At 39.9% G+C, this 8,152-nt stretch overlaps 1 protein-coding gene across 2 annotated transcripts in view; it reads right to left on the reverse strand.

The window, feature by feature from the left end:
* The window catches only part of OCA2 (OCA2 melanosomal transmembrane protein), a 459,069-nt gene extending 452,941 nt beyond the window's left edge, over positions 1-6,128 (reverse strand). For both annotated transcript variants that reach the window (XM_075590565.1, XM_075590564.1), the window contains exon 1: positions 5,861-6,128. The gene's annotated coding sequence lies outside the window, so the exon portion shown is untranslated. The remainder of the gene's footprint in view (positions 1-5,860) is intronic.
* Between the last annotated feature and the right edge of the window lie 2,024 nt (positions 6,129-8,152).

Here is an 8,152-nt window from a genome sequence, read left to right on the forward strand (position 1 = left end):
CCAAGTCTCTTTATCTCTAGACCTTTTGCTAACTGCATAGCTGGTTTGTACTATAACTCTTTTTAAGTGAAGTGTGAAAATCTTCTTCATAGTGCTGGATGTGAAGCTTATTTCAGTCTGTTTGCCAAGATACGGTATGTGACAAAATGATTTCATACTTATTTGCTAATGATAGTGGGATTTGAGAAATGTTCCTTCCTTCCTCCTTAAGGCAGCAATCCACATCTACGGTAGAAGGATTCTGGTTCCCAAATAATAATAGCATGTTCTTGTATAGCGCTGCTAGTTTTACGTAGCACTTTACAGAGACATTTTGCAGGCACAGGTCCCTTCCCTGTGGAGCTTTCAATCTATGTTTTTGGTGCCTGAGGCACAGGGAGATAAAGTGACTTGCCCAAGGTCACAAGGAGCCAACACTGAGAATTTAACCAGGCTCCCCTGCTTCAAACTCAGTGCCAGTCAGTGTCGTTACTCACTGAGCAACTCCCAAAGCTTTTGGCCTTTCCGTCAGACAAGACTATTCACTTTGGTGGCCAATAAACAGCCACATCATCCAGAGATAAAAAAGCAACTCCTTATTGCTGACTCAGCAGTCACATTTGGAGGGATTTTTGTGTCTCAAACCAGCACAAAGAAAAACACTTAAGGGATATCCTCTCTGACTCTATCCTTCTCTCTCTCATACCGAGATTGCTCGGATCACTTCTAGTGAATGTAAAGGACCAACTGCAGAAAGCGCCTGTGCTGGAGGGATGACGCATGCGCAATGTGTCTCTGATGGGGCTAACCTAAGAGGACTACGCGGGACTTCAGGACTGAAGAGAAGGAGACAGACGAGAATACAGCGATAACGTCACCAGCACTGGAACGCGGAAATGCCGACTGTGGAACACCCCCACCCCCTGTCCATACCTTTCCCTTCCTCCTCTCTGTTTGTCTCCCCCCTTCTGTCCCTTTCTCTGATCTAAATCTCAAAAATAGAAAATGGTTTATTGGACTCGATTTCTGTATAATTTAGTCATGTGCTTATTTCTCCACTGTATTTGTTTTTATTTCTATGACTCCAATAAAGAAAAAAAGATTTGAAAAAAAAAAAAACTAAGCTACTGGGAGCTACTTTGAGGCATTAATACAGAGATGTAAAGATCCTGCTTCCCATTCCATACCATGCGTCAGTCTTCCAGTGGGAGGCCTTTCAAGTATCTCCTGTTTTATATTGGACATTAGGAGAGAGATGCTACTTCCCTAAGAGTTGAGAAGCAGTTCTGTAAGGACTGTGATCTGCGCCGCCATATTTGCTATGGCACCTGGCTATCTAAAGACCTTATGTCAGGATGATTTATTCTCAAATCACAACTCTCATATTGATGACCCCCCCGTCTCCTGGGCATCTCGCCTTTTCTCTTGAACCTCCTCCTTTGGCTTTCATTAATGAACTAATTCCATCACCCACAAGTTTGTTTGGTCACTATTTAGACCTGGCCTTTACTAAAAACTGTTCCCTTTCTGATTTTCTCTTTCTCCCTCACCCTCCCCTCCACTCTCTGACCGTCACCTCCTATCATTCACCACCACTCATTCCCCTAACCACCTCCTATCTGTTCTACAGTACTCTTTTTCTCTATCTCCTTCTTCTGACCCTGACAATCTTGTCAACCCTTGCGCTATCCTCTCCTCTCTTCTTGATCAATGTGCCCCTTATCAGCTCTGGCACACCCATCTCTCTAACACACTACATTCACAAATCCGCTTCCTTCGCACTTGCACTCGCTCGTCTGATTGTCTATGGAGGAAATCTCATGCTGAAATATCATTATATATTTCTACCCTCTTGTTAACTCTGCTCTCTCTAAGACCAAACACCACTACTTTTCCTCACTCTTCAACACTCACAAATCCAATCCATGCTGTCTTTTCTCTGTATTTGACACCCTCCTCCAACCTTCACTTCCATCCTTCCTTCACTTCTCCTCAAGCCTTTGCCAACCAAGGTAAAGTGGATGCTATCCACAATGAAATTTCTTGTTTCCCTTCCTCCTCTATGCTTCTACTAACCCTCTTTCATCTCTTAAATACTTTTCTCTTCTCCCTTTATGACATGCTCTCTCAATCTCATCTCCTCACACCTTATCAGAACTTTTACTTCTGTCTTAGCCCTCACTCTCACCCATATCTTCAATTCTTCACTGTCTACTGACAATTTCACCTTCTCCTTTCAGCATGCAGTAGGCACACCTCATTTCAAAGCGCACCCTAGACCATACATATTACTAACTGCCATCCTGTATCCCTCCTGCCATTTGCCTGAAAACTGCTATTCTGGTGTTCTTAATTTCCATGCCCTCCTGGATGGTCAAGGACATTTGGTCATGGCCATTTTGCCACGACCAGATCTCTGCTGGCATTTAGCCGCCACTCACCTTGCCGCCAGGACTTCTCTCCACCGGCTGTTTCACCACCATGGTAAGGCCCTAACCTTCCTTAGCCCTTACTTGAAAAACCCCTAAAGTTAACACCTAATACTAACACTGCCCTTACCCTAAGTGCCCTTACTTTAAGTACCCTTAAACTAAGTCCCCAATCATTAACTGCTAAAACCTTTTAAGTTAACTTACTTTATTGGCAAAACATCCAGCTGCTACGAAGGTTCCCTCGATGGCCAAACGCCAGTGCCGACTTGGTCTCGATAAAATTATTCGGCCTCCTGGACCTTTTACAATCTAGTATTCATACAGCTCATCTAACAGACTGTGCTCACTAAAGTAGCCAATGATCTTCATGAAGCAAAGTCATAAGTTCACTTTTCCCTACTAAACCTACTCGATCTCTGCGCTGTCTTTAATACTATTCATCACTCTCCTCTCCTCCTTATTCTAAACTCTCTTATTATCCACAACAAATCTCTATCCTGGTTCTCATCATCACTCTACCATCGCACATTTTCTGTCTCTGTTGCTAACATGTCTTCTTCTGTTGATCTGCCTGTTGGTGTACCTCAGGGTTCTGTTCTGGGAACTTTCCTTTTCTCTCTGCACACACTATCACTTGGTGACCTCATTAAATCTTTTGGCCTTGGGTATTATCTCTATGTAGATGAGATGGAGATACTGTATCTATCCACCTCTACCATCAAACCTGCAATCCAGTCTCAAGTCTCTTAGTGCCTCTTGGCTATAACCTAGTGAATGGTGCTCTGCTGCCTTAAACTTAATATGTCTAAAACTGAGCTCCTCATATCTCATATCGTTGCCAGAACACGTTGCTAGGAGTGACATTTCACTGCTCTCTTTGTTTCTCCATTGACATTCGAATGCATACCCTTACCCTCTCCCATATGGACTATTGTAACATACTGGTAACAGGCCTCCCTGCCTCACAACTTTCTCCTTTGCAATCTATCCAAAATTCTGCTGCTAGAAAAAATTCCCTTTCTCCCAGAACAGTCTCTGTTCATCTCCTCCTTAAATCCCTCTCTTGGCTTCCCATCAAATTTCGAGTCAACTACTGTATAAAGTTCTCCTCCTTATCTTCAAGGTTCTCCACTCATCTGTTCCTCTATACATATCAGCTTTGATCTCTCATTGTGCCCCTGCCCATCTCCTGCACTCTACCTATAACTGCCTCCTTTGGACCCCTTGCAACTCTACTGTTCTCTCTAGGCCTTAAACCCTTTCCCCTCACTGACCCTTACCTGTGGAACTCCCTCACACTCGATATGTGCCAAGCACCTTCTTTTCCCACCTTTAAGACAAAACTTAAAACTCACCTGTTAAATTAAAAACTTCAAAGGCCTCATGGCTACTGTCCCACGCCCAGTGTCGCTCCTACGAACTATTGCGGTCAAGCACTTCCCTCACCTGCTGTCTCTATAAGTCTCCCAACACACCACTTAGATTGTAATCTCTTAAGGGCTTTTCCTATGGTCTGATTTTTTTGTTTCACTTATTGTATTATAATTCCCTGTACTATATATTTTGTGAAGCGCTTAGTAGAGCTGTGGGCGCTATATACAGATACATACTGTACATGCAACATCGGGGTGCAGTCATTTAGCAATGTCAAGGAGTACTGAGTGTAATACATAGAACCCATAGTAACATACTTAGAACCCTACAAATCTGTGCAAGGTTATAATGGAAGCCCAATATCAGACTTCTCCTTTCTTAAAAATTATCCTTAAGGAGGTGACTGGATTTAAAAAATAAATGATCATATAATTCTATATTTGTGTAGCATACTCATTTTTAAATTGATATGTATCTTTTTTCTCTCACAGATACATCTACTAAAGTTATGTTTTGGTGGAATTCTGCCCCTTAGCACACACTCTTAAATGTAATAATAGGCGTCTTCCAGTGGGCAAACATCCTTATAAGTCAGTAGCGGATTTAGAAATAACAGGTTTTCACTTGCAGTGACCTAAAATACTTATGTGAAGCAACAGTTTGTCATATCGTTATCCAATACTAGAAACATGATAATTTTAGAAAACACTATCGACAACCCCCTGTATTAGCACTCTGATCACCTGTACTTAAGGTGTTGGGAATTACACCATGGAAAGTGACAAGCTGTCAGCTATAGAGATCACTTCTACACTCAGCAGGGTGAAACTTTTGGTGGCTTTGTCTCTGCCCCTATGGTTTACTGTACCCTCATGTTGGTGGTCTTCCACAAGAAAGATACCATCTTCTTTGTAAATGGTCAATTGGTAGCACTTTTGCTTTAAGAGAAGAAATTTATATTTTCTAAATAATAATGAAAATACTACTGTTAAATTAAATGGAAAAAAATACTAACTATATAGCTTCTTTAAAGGCATTTTATTCAGTAAAATTTCCATTTATTTGCTTTAATGAGAAACTATTTGGAAAGTCTATGGAAATCATAAGCAGAGAGGGAGCTAAAAGCACTGTTAAATAAATATACAGCACTACAATGTATATTGGGTTACTTTTGTTTCTACACTTAATGGTTCTTTATAAAAAGCAAGTCCATTGTTGTCTATGGGTCAAACACTGTGAAGTTTTCCTCATTCTCTGCTTGCATCAGAACCAAATAAACTTGTTCATCAAGGAATTTACGTTTAATGCAAGACATAGCCAGGGAGGTTTAAACAACCTTAGCCAAGGCAAAGATTTTATGTTAAGATAATAAAAGTGAAAAATGAAGTGATGTAAAATCTGATACGTGTATCATCCTACAACCACACCCAAAGACTTAACGAGAATGAGGGAAATACATAAAGCCACTTATGCTCATCAGATATATAGAAAACTACTATAGCAATGACCAGACTCCGCACATTTCAAGCATTGATAGTATAACATTGTACAGTGTTAATATCAAGTGATGGTGAAAAATATTATGTAACAGAACCTACTGTAGTTTCTAACAACTCATTGTTGTTTGAATGTACACATTGCTTTACAAAATAGACAGTGATAGAATACATGGAATTATATAACAGAACAAGTGCATCAACCTTAAAAACCCACAATAGAAAAGAGAAGCCCTGCAGCCCTGCAGAGCTTACAGTCTGTGTGGTATGTTGTGAAACTTACAGACACAGTAGGAGAAGGAGAAAAGTGTACAGGAAGGCAATGCCTGATTATGTTTTCTTTAATAAGGAATAGTAATAACTGGTATGTTCGTAGGAGATCCTCATAAGAGAAATGTTTTATTCAAAATGTGTCAACGGTCATCTTGCATACCCAAAGTTACACATAAGTAAATGGTAAACTTTTAAATTTTAGGGATCATTTACATTTAATGGCTCCACTTAATGCATTCACTTAGCACACATTGAAATGGCAAAAAAAAAGATAGAGAGAGATTGGTTACAATAAAGCAATCTTACTTGTTCTGTATGTAAATTCTTGAATGGACAGCTGTAGCGTTGGTCTTTTCCAGTGATTAGTGCGGTGTGAATTGTAAGGAATCCAAGTTGACATAAGGGAAGAAAAAAGGGAAAGTGAGAAAAGATTACCCAGCCCCTCTCAGATATGTAAGCAACAGGCTGGCTTGTGTTTTCTGAATGAAGCTTTGATTTGGGAAAAGTGAATAGGTCACTGACGAATTAGGATCAGCCCTGTACAATCAGCATCCCTGGAGCTAGAAAGAGTGACCATCACATTCTACTTCCACACACAGTCATATGCATCATACACAAGACTAGAATGCTAGTTTTGCCAGCATGTGATCCACGTTATTATAGTGTTATGATTTCATGGACTGAAAAGAAGGTACTGTATAAGGTAACGGTTGTAACAGTTGCTGGAGTGAGAAAAGTACACATTTTTAATAAACAAACAATCAAGAGACATGGAATTCTAACATCAAGCTGTAATATTTACTTGTACTAAGGGGGGGGGGGGGCGGAGTACACAAGCCATTTCCAATTATATTATCAAACTCTATATACAAAGCTAATACACACAGATATAAAACATACAGTATTTGTAAAAAAAAGATATAAGAGAAGCAAAGTGTCTGGATGAAATTAACATTTTAAAAGTCAACTGAGGTTAAATACTGAAAGCTGTCAGGACCACTTACAGTAGGTTACTTACCTGGGCAGGCATTTAAATTTGAAAATATTGTTTTCGTGAATATACTGTATTGAATGAAACGCATTGATTGAAATGGCCCAACTGGATTTTCATTTAATACAGTTCTTGGATGTTGTAACTACTCGCCTGCCAGCAGAACCTGCAGCTGAGTAAATTGCCAGCAATGTTGTATTCATGGGGTCAACATTGCCAATATCAACTTCTGTGAAAAAGTTGTCCTGCTGCAAGTGGTATGAAGTACAGTAGATGAGAACAGGAGAGGAGGGGGCAAGTGAATCAGTTTCTTTTATCCTGCAGTGGGATACCACTGTATACATACCAGCAAAGTATGAGTGAGAAAGGATTCAGAACATTAGTATTCATGACATTATACAGATTTACTGGTTGGTAAATACATTATAATGCTCCACATATTCAGCAGTACATTTGGGTGTCGAGACAATAACAAAAAAAAGCACATTAACATACACTGGTGTAGTAGGTGAGGAATAAAGATAATGCAATTTCTCAAACTGCCATATTCCCAGTTTTTCTTCACATTTCAACATTTTTCACGACCTTTGGCATTCATTGAAAATGAGCAAAATGTCACCAATTTTGAGAAATGGACTAGATTTGCAAAGCAAAATGTGTCTTTTTAACCCACACCCTGGACCTTCTCACTCTTTATTGTGTGTTCGTATGCTGCTTGGTATTTTCTTTTATTCTTTTGGGGGACATTTAATGATGTGAGTAGGAATCTTATCAAATTGTATCCACTGAATATATCAATCTGCTTTAAACACTAGTAGTGAGGAATCTGCGACGCACCACCGTTGAAAAAATTGAATGAGAGAGTGTAACTTAAAAAATAAGTCTTTTATTCAATTATTGGATCAGGTAAAAAGTAGCCAATACAGGAGGCTCATGTATTGCATACTTTCTACCTGATCCAATTGTTGAATAAATGACTTATTTTTGAAGTTACCTTCTCTCATTCAATTTTTGCAACGGTGGCGCTTTGCAGATTCTTCACTTCTACTTTCAGCATCCAGGCGAACAGCACACCGACGGACCCGAATCACAAGCCAGCAGATGAGGACTGGAGTCACACATCTCCAGCAACCGTGAGTTACTCCGCTCATCAGAAGGATTACAGTCATTATGGGGTGAATTGATACAGTTATGGACTAAAAGATCATTGTGTGCCCTATACACATTTTGCCTGGGGGTTGCGGCTCTAATAGAGAGGGAAGCCAGGTAGGCGCTATCTTTATTATTGTCCTATTGGAAGCCCCCAGATTGCCCATTAAGAATATATATATATATGGACTTGTTTGGAACACCTTGTTATACACAAATATGGAATTATTGAGACTACGTTGTGATTAACATTTTAATCTTGTCTCACTGTTTGATCACTCTTGAGCCCTAGGATTTAGTCTTCTGACCCATTTTTCCTGCTTTAAAAACTAACCATAGGCCCACATTCACAAAAGGGCCTGTTTTTAGCAAGCCTTGGCTCCGATTGGAGTAAAGGCACAGCCTGTTATATAGACCATTAGTTTTCTCTAGCCATCACTCAACAGTAACCTAGTATT

Source organism: Ascaphus truei, chromosome 3 (genome assembly GCF_040206685.1).
Source record: "Ascaphus truei isolate aAscTru1 chromosome 3, aAscTru1.hap1, whole genome shotgun sequence".
Taxonomy (NCBI): Eukaryota; Metazoa; Chordata; class Amphibia; order Anura; family Ascaphidae; genus Ascaphus; species Ascaphus truei.